Source organism: Heptranchias perlo, chromosome 34, assembly GCF_035084215.1.
Source record: "Heptranchias perlo isolate sHepPer1 chromosome 34, sHepPer1.hap1, whole genome shotgun sequence".
NCBI lineage: Eukaryota > Metazoa > Chordata > Chondrichthyes > Hexanchiformes > Hexanchidae > Heptranchias > Heptranchias perlo.
In genome coordinates, this window is record NC_090358.1 from 632017 (window position 1) to 655664 (window position 23648).

Sequence of the window (23648 nt, forward strand, 5' to 3'; positions counted from 1 at the left end):
TCTATGGAAGAGAGGTCGCTGAGCTGAGAGCTGATGAGATCTAATGGGCTTAACTATAATAACAAACAAGGAGAGTAATAAGAAGCTTGTTTTTCTATCAAATACACTGCAGAGCTGGTTATCTTCATAGTAATATTTTATAGAGGCCCAACGCACACAAATATTACCTCAAAAATTTACCATGCAGACACGTAACTCCCATTTGTGCAGTTATTTTATACAGTATTAACAGTTCCTCTGCTGTTTCTAACAGATACTTACTAAAACATATTTATTGGAGGAGAAAAAGCAAAAAGTACAGAGGGAATAAATCTGCCCAGTTAAAAGTTCAGTTTGAACCTACATTTCTAACAGCAAATTCTGATGATTAATTATTAAAAGATCTAATATTCTGAATGGATGCCATTTTAATTCAATTTATTGCTCTCCCTCATTCATAGTGGACTGTTTGCTTTTTTTGTGGTGTATAAGAACATAAGAAATAGGAGCAGGAGTAGGCCAATCGGCCCCTCGAGCCTGCTCCGCCATTCAATAAGATCATGGCTGATCTGATCCTAACCTCAAATTTAAATTCATGTCCAATTTCCTGCCCGCTCCCCGTAACCACTAATTCCCTTTTACTTCTAGGAAACTGTCTATTTCTGTTTTAAATTTATTTAATGCAGCCTCTTTGGGATTGCGTTGGTTCCACGGTGACATGCCTGGCAATTGAAGATTAGAACCAAGGCAACTCTGCATGGTAATCGATATCTGAGCCAGGCAGGTCTGTGGACTCAGATAAACTAGCCAAGCTACGGATCATCAAGCCAAGGTACCTAGAAATCCCCACAGGTTGTTTCAGTTTGCCCGATAGGGTGTACACACATACCTCTCCCTGAAGAGACACACATTATTTGCCTAAACGCAGGGAGTTGGGGTGTAGATTGGCCCAAGTCCAGGCTTTGAGATCCTCAAGTGTGTGCAGGCGAACAGCTGGAGTTTACCCAACTTTAACTGTGTGTTCTACCAGCACTGAGCACTGGTCTCTTACCCCTGCTCCTAAAGCCTAGGACCACCTTACCCATGAGGGCATTGTTTGCCTAGTTTATCTGAGTCCACAGACCTGCCTGGCTCAGATATCGATTACCATGCAGAGTTGCCTTGGTTCTAATCTTCAATTGCCAGGCATGTCGTCTTGGAACCAACGCAATCCCAAAGAGGCTGCATTTAACTCCCGTATTAGTAAGACTGACTGTGTACATGAGAACATGGATGTACTCGAGGAGGATATGGAACGATTGATAGAGCCACTTGTAGAAAAGGAATTGGGACTGAAAAAAATGAGCCAAACTCAAGGTGAATGACACTGGGTCCTGGAGGTTGAGGGGAGACAGCAGAGGCTCTGGCCACAATTTCTCAATCAATCATATATACAAACTGTGCAGTGGAACAGGAGGAGCCCATGTGACACATTTGTTCAAGAAGGACGAGCAAAGCGTCTCTAGATCTGTTCGGCTAACGGCAGTTGCAGGAAATTACATAGAATTTATAAGTTGAGGTAGAATTAGTGAGCATTTAGAAATGTACAGCTTAATCAAGGGCAGCCAGCATGGATTTGTTCAAGGCAAGTCAGGTTTGGCAAATTTAATAAGTTTTTTTGAAGAAGTGACTGAGTGGATAAAGAAAATGTAGTGGCTGCAATTCATATGGATTTTTAGAAGGTATTCGATAATTTTTCTAATCATATGGATAGAAAGAGTTGACAGATGGGAAACCGAGTTAATGGGTGTTCAGACTGGAGAAGGGTTGGAAGTGGGTCAGGTGCAAGGCCCACCTTTCTTCTTGGCATCTAGAAATAATTAGGACTTGTGTGTAGGAAACACAATCGTGAAATTTGCTGACTGCACAAAAGTAGGAGGTTTAATAAACTGAGAAGACTGTAAAAGACTTCAGCAAGACATATGGATTAGCAGAATGGGCAGATGCATTTTAATAATGTGCAGTGATTTGTTTTGGGGGGAAAACACAAGTAATGGGAGTATACACATAATGGAAAGACACTGGAGGGTGCATTGATAAGAGACCTTGGGGTTCAGATCTGGCCTTTATATCTAGAGGACGAGAGTACAAGGGGGCAGACGTTATGCTGCAGCTATACAAAACCCTGGTTAGACCGCACCTGGAGTATTGTGAGCAGTTCTGGGCACCGCACCTTCGGAAGGACATATTGGCCTTGGAGGGAGTGCAGCGTAGGTTTACTAGAATGATACCCGGACTTCAAGGGTTAAGTTATGAGGAGAGATTACACAAATTGGGGTTGTAGTCTCTAGAGTTTAGAAGGTTAAAGGGTGATCTGATTGAAGTTTATAAGATATTAAGGGGAACAGAGGGTGGAGAGAGAAAAACTATTTCCGCTGGTTGGGGATTCTCGGAGTAGGGGGCACAGTCTAAAAATTAGAGCCAGGCCTTTCAAGAGTGAGATTAGAAAACATTTCTACACACAAAGGGTGGTAGAAGTTTGGAACTCTCTTCCGCAAACGGCAATTGATACTAGCTCAATTGCTAAATTTAAATCTGAGATAGATAGCTTTTTGAGCAACCAAAGGTATTAAGGGATATGGGCCAAAGGCAGGTATATGGAGTTAGATCACAGATCAGCCATGATCTTATCAAATGGCACGAGGGGCTGAATGGCCTACTCCTGTTCCTATGTTCCTATTCCTTGAAATTAAAAGCACAGGTAGATAAAGCCATCAAAAAAGGTCAGTATAATTTTGGGTTTTATAAATTGGGACATAGAGTAAAAATGTGAAGAAGTAAATGAATTTATACAAAATATTGCTAATGTTAGAGCACTGAGCAGTTTTGAACACACTAGAATAGAAAGGACATTAAAACCAGAAATGCGTATAGAATTACCAGAAAGATGACAGGGATTGGAAACTATACTTACCAGGAGAGACTGGAACTATTTCCATTAGACCAAAGAGAAGGTTAAGAGGTGATTTAAAGGAATTGTTTTTTAAAATTATGTTTTGATAGGAGGAATAGGGAAAGACTACAGCCTATGATGAGGAGTTGTCAATTTAAAATGGTCATTGAGGAGAGAGGGGTGAGGAGACCAGCCATGATCTCATTGAATGGCGAAGCAGGCTCGAGGGGCCGAATGGCCTACTCCTGCTCCTATCTCTTATGGTCTTATGGAGACCAGCTCCATCCCATTTACTTCAGTGAACTTCATTTACAGAATAAAAGACAGAGTTGAGGTTAGGGCAACACACAGGGTTTATTAATGTGGTTACAAATAGTATTCAGCACACACCATTATTCTTGTTACATTCGTAGCAGGAGCCTGTTTATACAGAAAGACAAATGGCAGCAGCAAACTAAGTAAATCAATAGAAGGTGTGAGGGTGATATTGGTGCTGGTTAGCGAGATTCAAGATGCTGCATCGAGCTGCCGATGCTTCTACACCTGAAATATAGTGCACACAATCAGGCTTCTGATCACTACAACACCGTAATGGAGACTATTGGAGAGTAAAGCATCACTCTAGACTGTTAAACCTCTCTCTTTTTCATTAAGATTCGGTAATTTAGTCACAGAACAGAACTGATCTTTTAAACGACTCTCCTATTAGCCCCATGAATGCAATAAGTTGTGAAAAGTCTCCTCATTACAGTCGCCTCCGATTAGTTTACTCTTTTTGCAGCTTATCATCTCCCACTCCTGGGGAAACCAGACTCAAAATATTGGTCACCACGTGGATTCTCAGTAAGAGTCACGTCCCCCGGGGGCTTAAGCAGGAAAAGGCCCAACATTCTATTCCTGGAGTTTCTCAAACACCCACCGGAGTGGTTAAATTCAAACATGTTAGCCGAGTTTAAGCCAGTTAGTAGGATAGAAGCACGGTCGGTTTCTCCAGACAGTTCATGGAGATTGTATGAAACGTGTTTTGCCTCTAACTCAATCCAGCCTAATTCAACCCAGTTTCAATCCTGAATTGGTTTTACAGATTACAGCACTCTCTCAGTAAGGAAGAAATGATGATTAATGCTCATTGTATCTACTATATTAAGAGTTTGGTTTTTATCTTTTACTTGTACGAGAGTTGAAAATTATAGCTGAACATAGAAATGTAGAAACAAGAGGTATGGGGAGAGAGCGGGAATATGGTATTGAGATAGAGGATCAGCCATGATCTTATTGAATGGCGGAGCAGGCTCGAAGGGCCGAATGGCCTACTCCTGCTCCTATTTTCTATGTTTCTATGATGCCTTTTCTGTCTAGAAATCTATCGAGCTCCTTCTTAAATATATTCAGTGACTTGGCCTCCACAGCCTTCTGTGGTAGAGAATTCCACAGGTTCACCACCCTCTGAGTGAAAAAATTTCTCCTCATCTCAGTCCTAAATGTCCTACCCCATATCCTGAGACTGTGACCCCTCGTTCTGGACCCCCCAGCCAGGGGAAACATCCTCCCTGCATCCAGTCTGTCTAGCCCTGTCAGAATTTTATGTTTCAGTGAGATCCCTTCTCATTCTTCTAAATTCAAGTGAATACAGGCCGAGTCGACCCAATCTCTCCTCATACGACAGTCCTGCCATCCCAGGAATCAGTCTGGTGAACCTTCGCTGCACTCCCTCTATGGCAAGTATATCCTTTCTTCGGTAAGGAGACCAAAACTGCGCACAATACTCCAGGTGTGGTCTCACCAAAGCCCTGTATAACTGCAGTACGACATCCCTGCTCCTGTACTCAAATCCTCTTGCAATGAAGGCCAACATACCATTTGCCTTCCTAACTGCTTGCGGAACCTGCATATTTGCTTTCAGTGACTGGTGTACAAGGACACCCAGGTCCATTTTGTACATCAACATTTCCCAATCTATCACCATTTAAATGATACTCTCTCTGTTTTTCCTTCCGAAGTGGATAACTTCACATTTATCCATGTTATACTGCATCTACCGTGTATTTGCCCATTCACTCAACTTGTCTAAATCACCTTGAAGACTCTTTGCATCCTCCTCACAACTCGCAAAACCACCTAGTTTTGTCATCAGCAAACTTGGAAAAATTACATTTGGTTCCCTCATCCAAATCATTAATATATATTGAATAGCTGGGACCCACTAGTCACCACCTGCCACCTAGAAGAAGACCCATTTATTCCTACTCTCTGTTTCCTGTCTGTTAACTATTTTTCAATCCATGCCAGTATATTACCCCCAATCCCATGTGCTTTAATTTTGCACACTAACCTCTTGTGTGGGACCTTCCAAAAATCCAAATAAACCACATCCACTGGTTGTCCCTTATCTATTCTACCAGTTACATCCTCAAAAAACTCCAATAGGTTTGTCAAACATGATTTCCCTTTCATAAATCCATGTTGACTTTGTCTAATCCCATTGATATTTTCTAAATGTCCTGTTATCACATCCTTTATAATAGACTCTAGCATTTTCCCCACTACTGATGTTAGGCTAACCGGTCTGTAGTTCCCTGTTTTCTCTCTCCCTCCTTTTTTAAATAGTGGGGTTACTTAATTAGTATTGGTGCAACACAGCTTCCCTCTGCACCATTAATTAATCTCTTGGTCCTTTTTTGCTAAATTCTAAACTGCTCCCAATCCTCAGGCTTGCTACTTTTTCTGGCAACTTTATATGACTCCTCTTTGGATCTAATACTATCCTTAATTTCTTTTTTTTAGCCATGGTTGAACCGTTTTTCCTTTTGTGTTTTTGAGCCAGAAAGGAATGTATAACTATTGCAATTCATGCATTCGTTCCATAAATGTTAGCCATTCCCTATCCACCGTCATGCCTTTCAATGGAGCTCCCCAATCTATCATAGCCAACTCACTCCTCATACCTCCATAGTTTCCTTTGTTTAGATGTTTTGTTTTGTTTCGGATTGGACTACTTCACTTTCCATCTTAATGAAGAATTCTATCATGTTATGGTCACTCTGCCCTAAAGGACCCCGCACAACAAGATTGTTAATTAACCCCTTCTCGTTGCACAATACCCAATCTAGGATAGCCTGTTCCCTAGATGGCTCCTCAATGTACTGGTCTAAAAAAAGCTGGTTCCTTCAATACCTGCCATAAACTGACAACACACCAAGGTCACATTTACACATCAAGCTTGGCATTAGTGCGAAGCTTTGCACAGACACAAAACTTTTGTGCCTAAATATTCCACAGGGCTTCTTCTGATCCCCTGATGTAATTTTGGCTGGGATCAGTAGAGACAGACGTCCCTGGAGTTACTACCAATTACAGCGGGGGATTCCCTGCAAAATTTCCACCCCGTTTACTTAAATCAGGTGGTGGGGCCTGAACTGATTGAAAAGGAGTGAGACCTTCCCCTTGCAGGGAGTCACAATCCTCTTCACTGCATCAGGCCCAATCCCGACTCCAGACTCCATTTACAATAGAACAACAGCACTGGTGCAGAGGGAAGCTGTGTTGCACCAATACTACTGTCATAGTGTGAATGCTCCCTAATTGCTGTTTCTCTAGTACAAACCCAAGTAATGAAACACCAAGGGAGGGGAGGAGGGCAGTGGAAGAACCAACGATTGTAGTTTATTTGGATTTTCAGAAGGCCTTTGATAAAGTCCCACATAAGAGATTATTGTGCAAAATTAAAACACATGGGATTGGGGGTAATATACTGGCATGGATTGAAAAGTGGTTAAGAGACAGGAAACAGAGAGTAGGAATAAATGGGTCTTTCTCGGGGTGGCAGGCAGTGACTAGTGGGGTACCGCAGGGATCAGTGCTTGGGCCCCAGCTAGTCACAATATATATCAATGATTTGGATGAGGGAACCAAATGTAATATTTCCAAGTTTGTTGACGACACAAAACTAGGTGGGATTGTGAGTTGAGAGGAGGATGCAAAGAGGCTTCAAGGCGATTTAGTCAAGTTGAGTGAGTGGGCAAATACATGGCAGATGCAGTATAATGTGGATAAATGAGAAGTTATCCACTTCAGAAGGAAAAACAGAAAGGCAGAATATTATTTAAATGGTGATAGATTGGGAAATGTTGATGTACAAAGGAACCTGGGTGTCCTTGTACACCAGTCACTGAAAGCAAACATGCAGGTGCAGCAAGTAGTTAGGAAGGTAAATGGTATGTTGGCCTTCATTGCAAGAGGATTTGAGTACAGGAGCAGGATGTCTTACTGCAGTTATACAGGGCCTTGGTGAGACCACACCTGGAGTATTGTGTGCAGTTTTGATCTCCTTACCTAAGAAAGGATATACTTGCCATAGAGGGAGTGCAGCGAAGGTTCACCAGACTGATTCCTGGGATGGCAGGACTGTCGTATGAGGAGAGATTGGGTCGACTCGGCCTGTATTCACTTGAATTTAGAAGAATGAGAGGGGATCTCATTGAAACATATAAAATTCTGACCGGGCTAGACAGACTGGATGCAGGGAGGATGTTTCCCCTGGCTGGGGGGTCCAGAACGAGGGGTCACAGTCTCAGGATACGGGGTAGGACATTTAGGACTGAGATGAGGAGAAATGTCTTCACTCAGAGGGTGGTGACCCTGTGGAATTCTCTACCACAGAAGGCTGTGGAGGCCAAGTCACTGAATATATTTAAGAAGGAGACAGATTTCCAAGTACAAAAGGCATCAAGGGGTATGGGGAGAGAGCGGGAATATGGTATTGAGATAGAGGATCGGCCATGATCATATTGAATGTCGGAGCAGCCTCAAAGGGTCGAATGGCCTACTCCTGCTCCTATTTTCTATGTTTCTATGTTTTAAAAGCAGAGGAAGAAAGAAAGCAAATTCCTCCAGACCCAATCAACTCTCCTCCCCACTGAAAGTATTTAACTGACACGAGAACAAGAAGCTTTAGCTGAAATACATAAATGAGTAACTGATCTGATTGGCCCCTCCATGAGAATGTCAGAATCACTTTGCTCACTCACTTTGTTTCCGTTTCAAAAACAACAATCGTATTGTGATTAAATCAACAGGAGCCTGTCCAAAGCTGCCATTCTCAGTACTTGCCGTTTGTACTCCCAGAAGTTGGTCAGTGTGGTTCAGGAGGTCACTTGACCATTGCCAACAGGCTCAAGTCTGCTATGGAGCGAGTGATCCACCCCGATCAGACCTGTACTGTACCCGGCAGGAAGATCTCTGAAAGCCTTGTGCTGCTCAGGGATACGATTGCCTACGTACAGGCCAGGGGGGTGAACACCTGCCTCATCAGCCTGGACCAGGAGAAGGCCTTTGGCAGAATATCCCACACGTACATGATGGACGTGCTCTCCAAAATGGGTTTTGGGGAGGGAATCCGCGATTGAATCCAACCGCTTTACGCAGATATCCGTAGCGCAGTCCTAATCAATGGTTGGGAGTCGGAGGGCTTTCTGGTCGGCTCTGGAGTCAGGCAGGGCTGTCCTCTCTCCATGATCTTGTTTGTGTGTTGTATCGAGCTGTTTGCTGCGTCCATCAGGAGGGACGCAGGTATCGGGGAGGCGACGATCCCAGGCAGCGGAGGCTCTCGGGTTAAGGCCTCCCTGTACATGGACGATGTCACCGTCTTTTGCTCCAATCAGCAGCCAGTGCACAGACTGATGGGTATCTGCGACTGTTTCGAGCTGGCCTCGGGGGCAAGAGTGAACTCAGTAAGAGCAAGGCCACGTTCTTCGGAGATGGGAGACCCGATACTTTGTCCCCTTCGCCGTCAGGTCTGACTACCTGAAGGTGCTGGGGATCTGGTTCGGGGGCCCACAGGCCTGCACCAAGAACTGGGAGGAGTGGGTCGCCAAGGCCAAACAGAAACTTGGTATATGGGTGGAGCAATCTCTCTCCATAACAGTCGGGAGAACCTTCACCACACGGACTGCAGCGCTTCAAGAAGGCGGCTCACCACCACCTTCTCGAGAGCTATTAGGGATGGGCAATAAATGCCGGCCTCGCCAGCGACGCCCACATCCCATGAACAATTTTTTTTAAAAAAGGAACCTGGTGATGAGGTGAGGTACTCACGGCGTTGCTCTACGTGGCCAGGGTCTGGCCCATTCCCCGCCCATCTGCTATCACAGTCACCCGAGCCACCTTCCACTTTGTCTGGAGGTCCAAGGTATGACGCGTCCGCGGGGTCACCACGTACAAGCCCCCAGACAAAAGGGGGAAAAGCGTCCTCCATGGCAATCTGAGCCCGATGGCCACCTTTGCCTGAGGCTGCCTCAGGATGTGTGTAGAGCCCTAGTACCCAAACGCCAAATGTCACTATGTGCTGAGTTTCTACATATCCACCACACTGAGAAGGCTGGATCTGGCCACGCTGGCTTGGCAGATGCAGGACCTCCCGTCGAGCTGGTCCTCGTCCCACCACCTGTCCCAGGTGGAGAAGTTCCTGAGGAGGAACCCGTTCGACCACAAGGCCGTCAGACAGCGATCGGCACAGACAGGGTCCTGCAAGGAAAGGAGAGGGCGGATCCCATCAGACAGTTCCCCAACCAGACAGTCGATGCCATTTGCCAGAACATCTTGTTGCTAGAACTGACCAACAGACACCAGGATGTATTCTGAATGGTGGCGGGAAGGGCTCTCACACTGCGGTCCTTCCAACACACACGGACTCTCAGTGCCACCGTGAGCTGCCCTCGAGGCTGCGGCGGGGACGAGACTGTCGTCCATCTCCCGGTGGACCCCACTTCATGCAGAAGATGTGGAGAGAGATGTGTTGGTATCTGTCCCAGTTCATCCCCAACAGTTTGGTAACACAGGACGCTGTGCTCTACGGGCTGTTCCCCGGCACGCACACAGAGACAGATCTCACCTGCGGCTAGAAGACCATCAACTCGGTGAAGGAGGCCCTTTGGTCCACCCGAAACCTGCTGGTCTTCCAGCTGAAGGAGCTGTTACCAACTGGCACGTTCCAAGGTCCAGGAGCACGTGCTGCGGGACGCACTGAGGCGAGGAGCGACCGCCGCAAAGGCTCTGGGGTAACGCCAGAGTGTAAGGCCATCCCACCTTGTATTGTGCAGAATATATTAGAAGATATGTACTGTGGGGGTTTTGAATTCTAAAAATGAGATCATACTGTGTACGATCTGCATTGTAATGTTTCAAACTAAATTGCTTGAAATTGTGTCTTTTTACATTGAACTGTGGTATCTTTAAATTTTATGAAAAGATTTATTTTGAAATATTAAAAAAAAGTCGAGGTCACTGCACACAATGTTATATAACTCTCCTTCGGTTTGGTTCCATCCAAGTCAACTGTATTTGAAGGTAGCATTAGAAGGAATGTTAAGATATTTTCAGAATATAGAGTTTGTACATTGGGAAGTGTATGGTTTAAACTGAAAGTCAAAGCCCATAGTCCAGGAAGCAATACAGATAAAGTAGGTTAAACCCTGACCGCTTAAACAAAATCCTCAAAGGAAGTTATTGCAAAGTTTTATAAACTCTTCACAAACAGGACTGTGGAAAAATGGATTTAACGTGGATCCCGATTACCCACTTCATTAAAACATTTGTTGCAGTCTGACAGGAAATCATAATGTGGCTGACACTACAATTATATAATGTTGTCATCTATTTAATAACATAAGAATTAGGAGCAGGAGTCGGCCATGCAGCCCCTCGAGCCCACTCCGCCATTCAGTAAGATCATGGCTGATCTTCGACCTCAAGTCTACTTTCCCGCCCGATCCCCATATCCCTTGATTCCCTTAGAGTCCAAAAATCTATCAATCTTGAATATAGTCAGTGACTCAGCATCCAGAGTCCTCTGGCGTAGAGAATTCCAAAGATTCACCACCCTCTGAGTGAAGAAATTTCTCTTCATCTCAGTCTTATTTGGCCGACCCCTTATCCTGAGACTGTGACCCTTAATTCTAGTAACTCCAGCCAGGGGAAACAACCTCTCAGCATCTACCCAGTCAACCCCTTCATAATTTTATATGTTTCAATGAAACCACCTCTCATTCTTCTAACCTCCAGAGAGTACAGGCCCATTCTACTCCATCTCTCCTCATAGCACAACCCTCTCCCCAGGAATTAATCTAGTGAACCTTCGTTGCACCACCTCTAAGGCAAGTATATCCTTCCTTAGATAAGGACCAAAACTGTACACAGTACTCCAGGTGAGGTCTCTCCAAAGCCCTGTACAATTGTAGTAAGACTTCCTTACTCTTGTACTCCAACCCCCTTGCAATAAAGGCCAACATGCTATTTGCCTTCCTAATTGCTTGCTGTACCTGCATGTTAACTTTCTGTGTTTCATGTACAAGGACACCCAAATCTCTCTGAACACCAACATTTAATAGTTTCTCACCATTTAAAAAATATTCTGTTTTTCTATTCTTCCTACCAAAGTGAATAACCTCACATTTCCCCACATTATACTCCATTTGCCACCTTCTTGCCCACTCACTTAACCTGTCTATATCCCTTTGCAGACTCTTTGTGTCCTCCTCACAGCTTACTTTCCCACCTAGCTTTGTATCGTCAGCAAACTTGGATACATTACACTCGGTCCCTTCATCTAAGTCGTTAATATAGATTGTCAATAGCTGAGGCCCGAGCACTGATCCTTGCGACACCCCACTAGTTACAGCCTGCCAACCCGAAAATGACCTGTTTATCCCTACTCTCTGTTTTCTGTCTGTTAACCAATCCTCTACCCATGCTAATATGTTACCCACAAGCCCTTATCTTGTGTAACAATCTTTTACGTGGCACCTTATCGAATTTGAAAGTATAAGTGTATTAATGAGTTTATATACTCTTACCCCGCATCACAGTCTGTACTTTCAATAAGTAAGTAAGTTTGCATATTGCACCCAGTGCTAAAACCCGTCTGATCATCATAAGCCCATTCGATCTTCTACAACATTTTTACAATTTTGCTCAAAAACAAATCTTGCCCCAACTCCCTTCCTGAAGTTGTTTATACTTAAGATTGAGATCTGCACTAAGGCAAGATTTTTAAACCAAAGCGAATGAGTCTCGTGCCAAATAACTGAGACTGAAGGTCCTGTCTGTCTCCGAGCCGCGGTCCCGTCTGTCTCCGAGCCGCGGTCCTGTCTAGCCAGACTCTGGGTTGGGAAGCACAAATTTGCTGAATCAAGGGAGCCATCAATGATGTTCCATCAATGATCATGGAATACCAGAGTCTGTTGATTCCGTTAGGGATTCTCCAACACCACATATTACTTCCGGCTGTTTCACAAGGAAAGGGTAGGACCTTCATTTATACAGCGCCTTTCACGACCTCAGGACGTCCCAAAATGCTTTACAGCCAATGAAGTACTTCTGAAGTGTGATCACTCTTGCAATGTAGGAAACGTGGAAGCCAATTTGCGCACAGCAAGGTCCCACAAATAACGACCAGATAATCTGTTTTACTGATGTTGATTAAGAGATAAATATTGGCCAGGATACCAGGGGAAAAATCAAGTCTCTGGAGTGGGGCTTGAACTCACGATCTTCTGACTCGGAGGCGAGAGTGCTGCCCACTGTGTCAAGGCTGACACTTGACCAGTTCAGAACTCGAACCAAACAGCAAAACTCTCCCTTCCCCCCTCATCTTTTTTATTCGTTCATGGGATGTGGGTGTCACTGGCAAGGTCGGCATTTATTGCCCATCCCTAATTGCCCTTGAGAAGGTGGTGGTGAGCCGCCTTCTTGAACCACTGCAGTCCATGAAGGTTCTCCCACAGTGCTGTTAGGAAGGGAGTTCCAGGATTTTGACCCAGCGACGATGAAGGAACGGCGATATATTTCCAAGTCGGGATGGTGTATGACTTGGAGGGGAACGTGCAGGTGGTGTTGTTCCCATGTGCCTGCTACCCTTGTCCTTCTAGGTGGTAGAGGTCGCGGGTTTGGGAGGTGCTGTCGAAGAAGCCTTGGCGAGTTACTGCAGTGCATCCTGTGGATGGTACACATTGCAGCCACTGTGCGCCGGTGGTGAAGGGAGTGAATGTTTAGGGTGGTGGATGGGGTGCCAATCAAGCGGGCTGCTTTGTCCTGGATGGTTTCGAGCTTCATGAGTGTTGATGGAGCTGCACTCATCGAGGCAAGTGGAGAGTATTCCATCACACTCCTGACTTGTGACTGGTAGATGGTGGAAAGGCTTTGGAGAGTCAGGAGGTGAGTCACTCGCCACAGAATACCCAGCCTCTGACCTGCTCTTGTAGCCACAGTATTTACATGGCTGGTCCAGTTAAGTTTCTGGTCAATGGTGACCCCCCAGGATATTGATGGTGGGGGATTCGGCGATGGTAATGCCGTTGAATGTCAAGGGGAGGTGGTTAGACTCTCTTGTTGGAGATGGTCATTGCCTGGCACTTGTCTGGCGCGAATGTTACTTGCCACTTATGAGCCCAAGCCTGGATGTTGTCCAGGTCTTGCTGCATGCGGGCATGGACTGCTTCATTATCTGAGAGGTTGCGAATGGAACTGAACACTGTGCAATTGTCCATCCCCATTTCTGACCTTATGATGGAGGGAAGGTCATTGATGAAGCAGCTGAAGATGGTTGGGCCAAGGACATTGCCCTGAGGAACTCCTGCAGCAATGTCTTGGGGCTGAGATGATTGGCCTCCAACAACCACTACCATCTTCCTTTGTGCTAGGTACAACTCCAGCCCTGGAGAGTTTTCCGCCTGATTCCCACTGACTTCAATTTTACTAGGGCTCCTTGGTGCCACATTCAGTCAAATGCTGCCTTGATGTCAAGGGCAGTCACTCTCACCTCACCTCTGGAATTCAGCTCTTTTGTCCATGTTTGGACCAAGGCTGTAATGAGGTCTGGAGCCGAGTGGTCCTGGCGGAACCCAAACTGAGCATCGGTGAGCAGGTTATTGGTGAGTAAGTGCCGCTTGATAGCACTGTCGATGACACCTTCCATCACTTTGCTGATGATTGAGAGTAGACTGATGGGACGGTAATTGGCCGGATTGGATTTGTCCTGCTTTTTGTGGACAGGACATACCTGGGCAATTTTCCACATTGTCGGGTAGATGCCAGTGTTGTAGCTGTACTGGAACAGCTTGGCTAGAGGCGCAGCTAGTTCTGGAGCACAAGTCTTCAGTACTACAGCTGGGATGTTGTCGGGGCCCATAGCCTTTGTTGTATCCAGTGCACTCAGCCGTTTCTTGATATCACGTGGAGTGAATCGAATTGGCTGAAGACTGGCTTCCGTGATGGTGGGGATATCGGGAGGAGGCTGAGATGGATCATCCACTGGGCACGTCTGGCTGAAGATGGTTGCAAACGCTTCAGCCTTGTCTTTTGCACTCACGTGCTGGACTCCGCCATCATTGAGAATGGGGATGTTTGCAGAGCCTCCTCCTCCCGTTAGTTGTTTAATTGTCCACCGCCGTTCACGACTGGATGTGGCAGGACTGCAGAGCTTTGATCTGATCCGTTGGTTGTGGAATCGCTTAGCTCTGTCTATAGCATGCTGCTTCTGCTGTTTACCATGCATGTAGTCCTGAGTTGTAGCTTCACCAGGTTGGCACCTCATTTTTAGGTACGCCTGGCACTGCTCCTGGCATGCTCTTCTACACTCCGCATTGAACCAGGGTTGATCCCCTGGCTTGTTGGTAATGGTAGAGTGAGGAATATGCCGGGCCATGAGGTTACAGATTGTGCTGGAATACAATTCTGCTGCTGCTGATGGCCCACAGCGCCTCATGGATGCCCAGTTTTGAGCTGCTAGATCTGTTCTGAATCTATCCCATTTAGCACGGTGATAGTGCCACACAACACGTTGGATGGTGTCCTCAGTGTGAAGACAGGACTTCGTCTCCACAAGGACTGTGCGGTGGTCACTCCTACCAATACTGTCATGGACAGATGCATTTGCGACAGGTAGATTGGTGAGGACGAGGTCAAGTAGGTTTTTCCCTCGTGTTGGTTCGCTCACCACCTGCCGCAGGCCCTGTCTGGCAGTTATGTCCTTCAGCACTCGGCCAGCTCGGTCAGTAGTGGTGCTACCGAGCCACTTTTGCTGATGGACATTGAAGTCCCACACCCAGAGTACATTCTGTGCCCTTGCTACCCTCAGTGCTTCCTCCAAGTGGTGTTCAACATGGAAGAGGACTGATTCATCAGCTGAGGGAGGGCGGTAGGTGGTAATCAGCAGGAGGTTTCCTTGCCCATGTTTGACCTGATGCCATGAGATTTCGTGGGGTCCAGAGTCAATGTTGAGGACTCCCAAGGCCACTCCCTCCTGACTGTATATCACTGTACCGCCACCTCTGGTGGGTCTGTCCTGCCGGTGGGACAGGACATACCCAGGGATGGTGATGGAAGAGTCTGGGACGTTGGCTGAAAGATATGATTCTGTGAGTATGGTTATGTCAGGCTGTTGCTTGACTCGTCTGTGGGACAGCTCTCCCAATTTTGGCACAAGTCCCCAGATGTTAGTGAGGAGGACTTTGCAGGGTCGACTGGGCTTGGTTTGCCTTTGTCGTGTCCGATGCCGGGTGGTCCGTCCGGTTTTATTCTTATTATGACTTTTGGTGGCGAGATTTTACAACTGAGTGTCTTGCTAGGCCATTTCAGAGGGTGATTAAGAATCAACCACATTGCTGTGGGTCTGGAGTCACATATAGGCCAGACCGGGTAAGGGCGGCAGGCTTCCTTCCCTCAAGGACATTAGTGAACCAGATGGGTTGTTACGACAATCCGGTAGTTTAATGGCCATGATTACTAATATTACTCTCCACTCCCCCATCTCTACCCTCACCCCATCACTCCCTTCCTCGCATCTCTCCCCTCCCCTTCGTGACTCCCCTCCCCCGCCATCTCTTCCTATCTCTCCCCCTCCCCCGCCATCTCTCCCCTCCCCCCGCCATCTCTCTCCCCTCCCCCGCCATCTCTCCCCCTCCCCCGCCATCTCTCCCCCTCCCCCGCCATCTCTCCCCCTCCCCCGCCATCTCTCCCCCTCCCCCGCCATCTCTCCCCCTCCCCCATACAGATTGCGTGTCAAATGTGGGAATCGGCCTGACCTCAGTGCAGCCCGGGTTCACGGTGCTGAACCTGGGATCGGGCTCAGAGGCATTAATAATGTTCAGATAATCTGTTTTTAGTGATGTTGCTTGTGGGATAAAAATTGGTCAGGACATCAGGGAGAACTCCCCCCCCGCCCCTGCTCTTCATCCAATAGTGTCACGGGATCTTTTAAATCCACCTGAGAGGGCAGATGGTGTCTCGGTTTAATATTTCATCCGAAAGACGGCACCTGTGACAGTGCAGCGCTCCCTCAGCACCGACCCTACGACAGTGCGGCGCTCCCTCAGCACCGACCCTCCGACAGTGCGGCCCTCCCTCAGCACCGACCCTCCGACAGTGCGGCGCTCCCTCAGTACTGACCCTCCGACAGTGCGGCGCTCCCTCAGCACCGACCCTCCGACAGTGCGGCGCTCCCTCAGTACTGACCCTCCGACAGTGCGGCGCTCCCTCAGCACCGACCCTCCGACAGTGCAGCGCTCCCTCAGCACCGACCCTCCGACAGTGCGGCGCTCCCTCAGTACTGACCCTCCGACAGTGCGGCGCTCCCTCAGTACTGACCCTCCGACAGTGCGGCGCTCCCTCAGCACCGACCCTCCGACAGTGCGGCCCTCCCTCAGCACTGACCCTCCGACAGTGCGGCGCTCCCTCAGTACTGACCCTCCGACAGTGCAGCGCTCCCTCAGTACTGACCCTCCGACAGTGCGGCGCTCCCTCAGCACCGGCCCTCCGACAGTGCGGCGCTCCCTCAGTACTGACCCTCCGACAGTGCGGTGCTCCCTCAGCACCGGCCCTCCGACAGTGCGGCGCTCCCTCAGTACTGACCCTCCGACAGTGCGGCCCTCCCTCAGTACTGACCCTCCGACAGTGCGGCGCTCCCTCAGTACTGACCCTCCGACAGTGCGGCGCTCCCTCAGCACTGACCCTCCGACAGTGCAGCGCTCCCTCAGTACTGACCCTCCGACAGTGCAGCGCTCCCTCAGTACTGACCCTCCGACAGTGCGGCGCTCCCTCAGTACTGACCCTCCGACAGTGCGGTGCTCCCTCAGCACCGGCCCTCCGACAGTGCGGCGCTCCCTCAGTACTGACCCTCCGACAGTGCGGCCCTCCCTCAGTACTGACCCTCCGACAGTGCGGCGCTCCCTCAGTACTGACCCTCCGACAGTGCGGCGCTCCCTCAGCACTGACCCTCCGACAGTGCAGCGCTCCCTCAGTACTGACCCTCCGACAGTGCGGCGCTCCCTCAGTACTGACCCTCCGACAGTGCGGCGCTCCCTCAGTACTGACCCTCCGACAGTGCAGCGCTCCCTCAGCACTGACCTGAAGTGTCAGCCTGGATTTTGTGCTCAAGTCTCTGGAGTGCGGATTTGACCCCACGACCTCCTGTCTCAGTGGCGAGAGTGCTTCTGACTGGGCTACGGCCAGCACCTCACCAGGTGTCAGATTAATCCCATATTTAATAACGGATTTGGTGTTTCATTGTTATGCTGAAGATAAATCATCTCTTCAGACCAGGTGCGAGTGAGACCATTTCCCTGTGGAGTGACAGCGAGCAGTGATTGTCAGGGATTGGATCTTGAGCAGATTTTAAGAACCTGCCCTGCTCTGGTAGGTTGTGTAAATCCCATTCTGGGATTGGGCTGAGAGGCTCTCGCTTCTGTCTCAGTTATTTATCCAGCCCCGTTAAACGGCTCAGGGTTAAAGCAGAGACTGGGCCCAGAGCCCAGCCCAGCCTGGACTGGCCTGATGGACAACTCGGCACCTGGGCAGAGCTGTGAGGAACTGGCTGGTCAGAGTGGTCCTCCCGCCGTTAGTGACCGTGGGGAGAGGCATGGAGATGGTCAGAGTCCCAGGGTCCCAGCAATTGCCAAGTGACCAAAATAACCACAGGTCCAGGCCCGGCCCGGGTCCAAGCCCCTGACCCAGGCCCAGGCCCAGGCCGAGGTCCAGGTCCAAGCCCCTGACCCGGGCTCACTCCACATGGTGGCTGGTTCCCTGCAGCCCTGCACCTGTTGGGATCAGGATTGTGGGGCATATTTGGGGGGAAAGAAAGGGGGGAAGTGAATGAGGAGAGAGCGGGGTGGCCCTGGAGATCGTGAACTGGGCTCTGGGCTCTGGGCCTACCAGCGGCCGCCGCTATCCCTCCCTGTCCAGGAGATCGGACCAGGTGGGCGGGGAGTGACTTGGGGGTGGGGGGAGGGAGGAGAGAGTGACCCCGGGGGTGGGGGGGGGGGCAAGTGGCCAAAAACAGATTAACTGCTCAACCCATTACTGGTCATGGGATCTTGCTGTGCATATTACAGTTGTTAGCGTGAAACACTTTGTGTCTGAGCTAAACCAAACATCATGTGACTGAAATGCAGCAATGAAGCATCATTAGTGGGTTACAACAACTTGCATTTAAGCAGCACCTTTAACGTATTAAAACATCTCAGGGCTCTTCTCAGGAGCGATTATCAAACAAAATTTGACACCGAGCCACATAAGGAGATATTAGGACAGGTGACCTTGGTCAAAGAGGTAGGTTTTAAGGAGCGTCTTAAAGGAGGAGAGAGAGGCGGAGAGGTTTAGGGAGGGAATTCCAGAGCTTTGGGCCCAGGCAGCTGAAGGCACGGCCGCCAATGGTGGAGTGATTAAAATCGGGGATGTGCAAGAGGCCAGAATTGGAGGAGCGCTGAGATCTCAAAGGGCTGGAGGAGGTCACAGAGATAGGGAGGAGCAAGGCCACGGAGGGATTTGAAAACAAGGATGAGAAATTTAAAATCGAGGTATTCCCAGACTGGGAACCAAAGTAGATCAGTGAGCACAGGGTGATGGGTGAACGGGACTTGGTGCAAGTTAGGATACGGGCAGCAGGGTTTTGGATGAGCTCAAGATTAAGGAGGGGGAAAGATAGGAGGCCGGCCAGGAGAGCAATGGAATAGTCGAGTCTAGAGATAATAAAGGCATGGATGAGGGTTTCAGCAGCAGATGAGCTGAGGCAGGGGTGGAGACGGATGATGTTACGGAGGTGGAAGTAGGCGGTCTTGGTGATAGAGCAGATATGTGGTCAGAAGCTCATCTCAAGGCCAAATCGGGTGCCGAGGTTGCGAACAGTCTGGATCAGCCTCGGGCTGTGGTTGAGGAGAGGGATGGAGTCAGTGGGGGAGCGGAGTTTGTGGTGAGAGCTGAAGACAATGGCTTCAGTCTTCCCTATATTTAGCAGGAGGAAATTGCAACTCATCCAAGACTGTATATTGGACAAGCAGTGTGACAACACCGAGGCAGTGGAGGGATTGAGACAGTGGAGAGGTAGAGCTGGGTGTTGTCAGTGTACATGTAGAAACTGATCCTGTGCCTACAGATGATTTTGCCAAGGGGAAGCATGTAGATGAGGAAAGGAGAGGGGGCTGAGGATAGGTCCTTGAGGGCCCTGGAGGTAGTGGTGCAAGTAGCCATTACTGGATCGGTAAGAGTGGAACCAGGCGAGGGCTGTCCCACTCTTGGGTTTCCGACACCGAACTTGTCTTCCACCACAAGAGATGGGTGAGATCCTGAATGAATATTTCACATCGGTATTTACGGTTGAGAAAGGCATGGATGTTAGGGAACTTGGGGAAATAAATAGTGATGTCTTGAGGAGTGTACATATTACAGAGAGGGAGGTGCTGGAAGTCTTAACGCGCATCAAGGTAGATAAATCTCCGGGACCTGATGAAATGTATCCCAGGACGTTATGGGAGGTTAGGGAGGAAATTGCGGGTCCCCTAGCAGAGATATTTGAATCATCCACCGCTACAGGTGAGGTGCCTGAAGATTGGAGGGTAGCAAATGTTGTGCCTTTGTTTAAGAAGGGCGGCAGGGAAAAGCCTGGGAACTACAGACCGGTGAGCCTGACATCTGTAGTGGGTAAGTTGTTAGAGGGTATTCTGAGGGACAGGATCTACAGGCATTTGGAGAGGCAGGGACTGATTAGGAACAGTCAGCATGGTTTTGTGAGAGGAAAATCATGTCTCACGAATTTGATTGAGTTTTTTGAAGGGGTAACCAAGAAGATAGATGAGGGCTGTGCAGTAGACGTGGTCTACATGGACTTCAGCAAAGCCTTTGACAAGGTACCGCATGGTAGGTAGTTACATAAGGTTAAATCTCACGGGATCCAAGGTGAGGTAGCCAATTGGATACAAAATTGGATTGACGACAGAAGACAGAGGGTGGTTGTAGAGGGTTGTTTTTCGGACTGGATGCCTGTGTCCAGCGGTGTGCCTCAGGGATCGGTGCTGGGTCCGCTGTTATTTGTTATTTATATTAATGATTTGGATGAGAATTTAGGAGGCATGGTTAGTAAGTTTGCAGATGACACCAAGATTGGTGGCATTGTGGACAGTGAAGAAGGTTATCTAGGATTGCAACGGATCTTGATAAATTGGGCCAGTGGGCCGATGAATGGCAGGTGGAGTTTAATTTAGATAAATGTGAGGTGATGCATTTTGGTAGATCGAATCGGGCCAGGACCTACTCCGTTAATGGTAGGGCGTTGGGGAGAGTTATAGAACAAAGAGATCTAGGAGTACAGGTTCATAGCTCCTTGAAAGTGGAGTCACAGGTGGATAGGGTGGTGAAGAAGGCATTCGGCATGCTTGGTTTCATTGGTCAGAACATTGAATACAGGAGTTGGGATGTCTTGTTGAAGTTGTACAAGACATTAGTTAGGCCACACTTGGAATACTGTGTACAGTTCTGGTCACCCTATTATAGAAAGGATATTATTAAACTAGAAAGAGTGCAAAAAAGATTTACTCGGATGCTACCGGGACTTGATGGCTTGACTTATAGGGAGAGGTTGGATAGACTGAGACTTTTTTCCCTGGAGAGTAGGAGGTTTAGGGGTGATCTTATAGAAGTCTATAAAATAATGAGGGGCATAGATAAGGTAGATAGTCAAAATCTTTTCCCAAAGGTCGGGGAGTCTATCACGAGGGGGCATAGATTTAAGGTGAGAGGGGGGAGATACAAGAGGGTCCAGAGGGGCAATTTTTTCACTCAAAGGGTGGTGAGTGTCTGGAACGAGCTGCCAGAGGCAGTAGTAGAGGCGGGTACAATTTTGTCTTTTAAAAAGCATTTGGACAGTTACATGGGTAAGATGGGTATAGAGGGATATGGGCCAAGTGCAGGCAATTGGGACTAGCTTAGTGGTATAAACTGGGCGACATGGACATAGAATCATAGAAGTTACAACATGGAAACAGGCCCTTCGGCCCAACGTCCATGTCGCCCAGTTTATACCACTAAGCTAGTCCCAATTGCCTGCACTTGGCCCATATCCCTCTATACCCATCTTACCCATGTAACTGTCCAAATGCTTTTTAAAAGACAAAATTGTACCCGCCTCTACTACTGCCTCTGGCAGCTCGTTCCAGACACTCACCACCCTTTGAGTGAAAAAATTGCCCCTCTGGACCCTTTTGTATCTTGTTGGGCCGAAGGGCCTGTTTCCATGTTGTAAACTTCTTTGATTCTATGATTCTATGATGTGTTACTGGAGAGCCAACAGAAAAGGAAAAATACAAAACAAGAGGAACAATATAACCACCGGTGCCACCAAATACGGGCACTGTGAATGGCATTGTTGAAAGTTGCTCTATGCTTTCAAGTTATTCACAATCAGGAGTAAATGATAGCATCAGTTTCAGACCTATTATTTATATCAATCATCATTGTGCAAAGTGATAATTATCCACAGTCAGAGACTGGGTGCAGTTTTGGCTGCCGGGGAGTGGGACTAATTGGTAACTCTTTCAAAGAGACGATACAGGCATGATGGACCGAATGGCCTTCTGTGCTGTATCATTCTATGATTCTATGGATTCTTTTTAATTGCTGTTATAAACAAGTCTGATTGCTAAATTGTACCTTTTAAGATAAGAATTTGACTATAAATAGCCCTCTTTCATTTTATTTCTTTGAAATCTAATAGTGTTATGTTGTATTTTACTTTCTGCCTCGTCTTAACACCCGAGGTCAGCCTATCAGAACTGGTAATGGGGGATTAGGCCAATCAACGACCCATTGGCACTGACACCATTCGCCAGGTTCGGCCGTCCCGGGCCAGGTTCGGCCGTCCCGCTGGAGATTGTTTGGGATTAGAGGGGACCAATTCCCTTTCCAACTGTCTCACTGCCCCCTGTTTGTGCCACAAATAACAGAATGGTTTTCTTGCACTAAACCTGTGTCACACTTCACACACCCCAAGAATCAAAAATAGAGGCAAGGGAAAGGACTGAGGAGCCTGACTCATGAGCCTGGCATCGAACCTCTATCTCCTCAATGGCATCAACTTCTGCATTGAAATAGAGCTCACCACACATTATAGAATCAGCAGAATTTTGGGGCAGAAGGAGGCACTCGGTCCATTGAGCTTGTGCCAATGCCAGTGCTGGTGCCAGTGCTGGTGCCAGTGGTTCTGTGAGAGTCTGTGGCAGAGCTTCCCGGCTCTCAGGAGTTATCTGCGAAGTAGCATTTCCTTCTTCTTTCACTGTATCGACAATGTTTCTTCTCCATGTGTTTAGCTGATTCCCTCTCAAATGGCTTCATTGTAACTCCCATTACATCAAAACTCCCCTCCCCGCAGTCCCTGACATTGTACTTCCAGCAACACACGGAATCCTGGGACGGACATGGTACGAGCGAGCTGAGGTGTCGGGCAGGACCTGCTGGTTAGGAACCAGAGGGGGAGCTGAACACTTGATTTTCCGGCAGTAAGTCTGGTTTAGAATGTTTAGAGGCCTCGTCTGGTCACTCTGAGACACAGGATCTTAATAAAGACTCTACTTCCTGTAATTGTGTGTTTTTATAATTGTAACATTCAGCTGCAGTTTCAAAAGCAAACTGCTGCATTTTTTAATGAATTTCAAAACAAAAAACATTTTAAATACTTACGTACCATGCAGCCTCTGCAATTTGCGTTTATAAAGCACCTTTAGTGTAGAAAAATGTTCCAAGGCTCTTCGCAAGAGGAGTAATCAAAAAAATGGATAGTGAGCCAAAGAAGCAGCTATTAGGAGGGGTAACCAAAGTCCAACAGGTGGGTTTTAAGGAGGAGAGGGAGGTGGAGGGGTTTAGGGAGGGAATTCCAGAACGTGGGACCTAGATGGCTGAAGGCATGGCCACCAATGGTGGTGTGAAGGGAGTATGTACAAGAGCCCAGAGTCAGAGGAACAGAGTGTGAGGGTGGGGGGCCGTAGGGAGCATCAAGGCCACAAACATAAGGATCAGAATTTCAAATTTGAGGCATTGGCGGACTGGGATCCAATTTAGGTCAGTGAGGACTAGGGTGATGGGTGAGCAAGTTTTGAATTGAAGATCACACAAGGTGGAAGAAGGGAGACTGGGTGAGGAGAGTATTGAAATAGTCGAGTCTGGAGGTGACAAAGTCATGGACACGGATCTCAGCAGCAGATGAGTGAACGGGGTTCTGGTTTCAGGGTGAATATCAGCAGGTTATAGGATTACTATTAGTTACAGGTAGGATATTGGGGCATTACACTTATCACTACCAGTTACATATAGACTAAAAGTGAGTTATTGTAATACTGTTGGTTATGAGCGGAATCTGAGGGTTACCAGTATTACTATTAGTTACCAGTACAATTTCAGTGAGTTACTATTAGTTACTGGTGGA

The 23648-nt window shown here is 47.8% G+C and overlaps 1 long non-coding RNA gene across 1 annotated transcript in view; it reads left to right on the plus strand.

The window, feature by feature from the left end:
- Positions 1 to 1269: 1269 nt before the first annotated feature.
- Positions 1270 to 23648, plus strand: part of LOC137301662 (uncharacterized) — a 56314-nt gene continuing 33935 nt past the window's right edge. Inside the window, exon 1 of the long non-coding RNA XR_010958332.1 lies at positions 1270 to 1335. This is a non-coding gene — a long non-coding RNA (uncharacterized lncRNA). The remainder of the gene's footprint in view (positions 1336 to 23648) is intronic.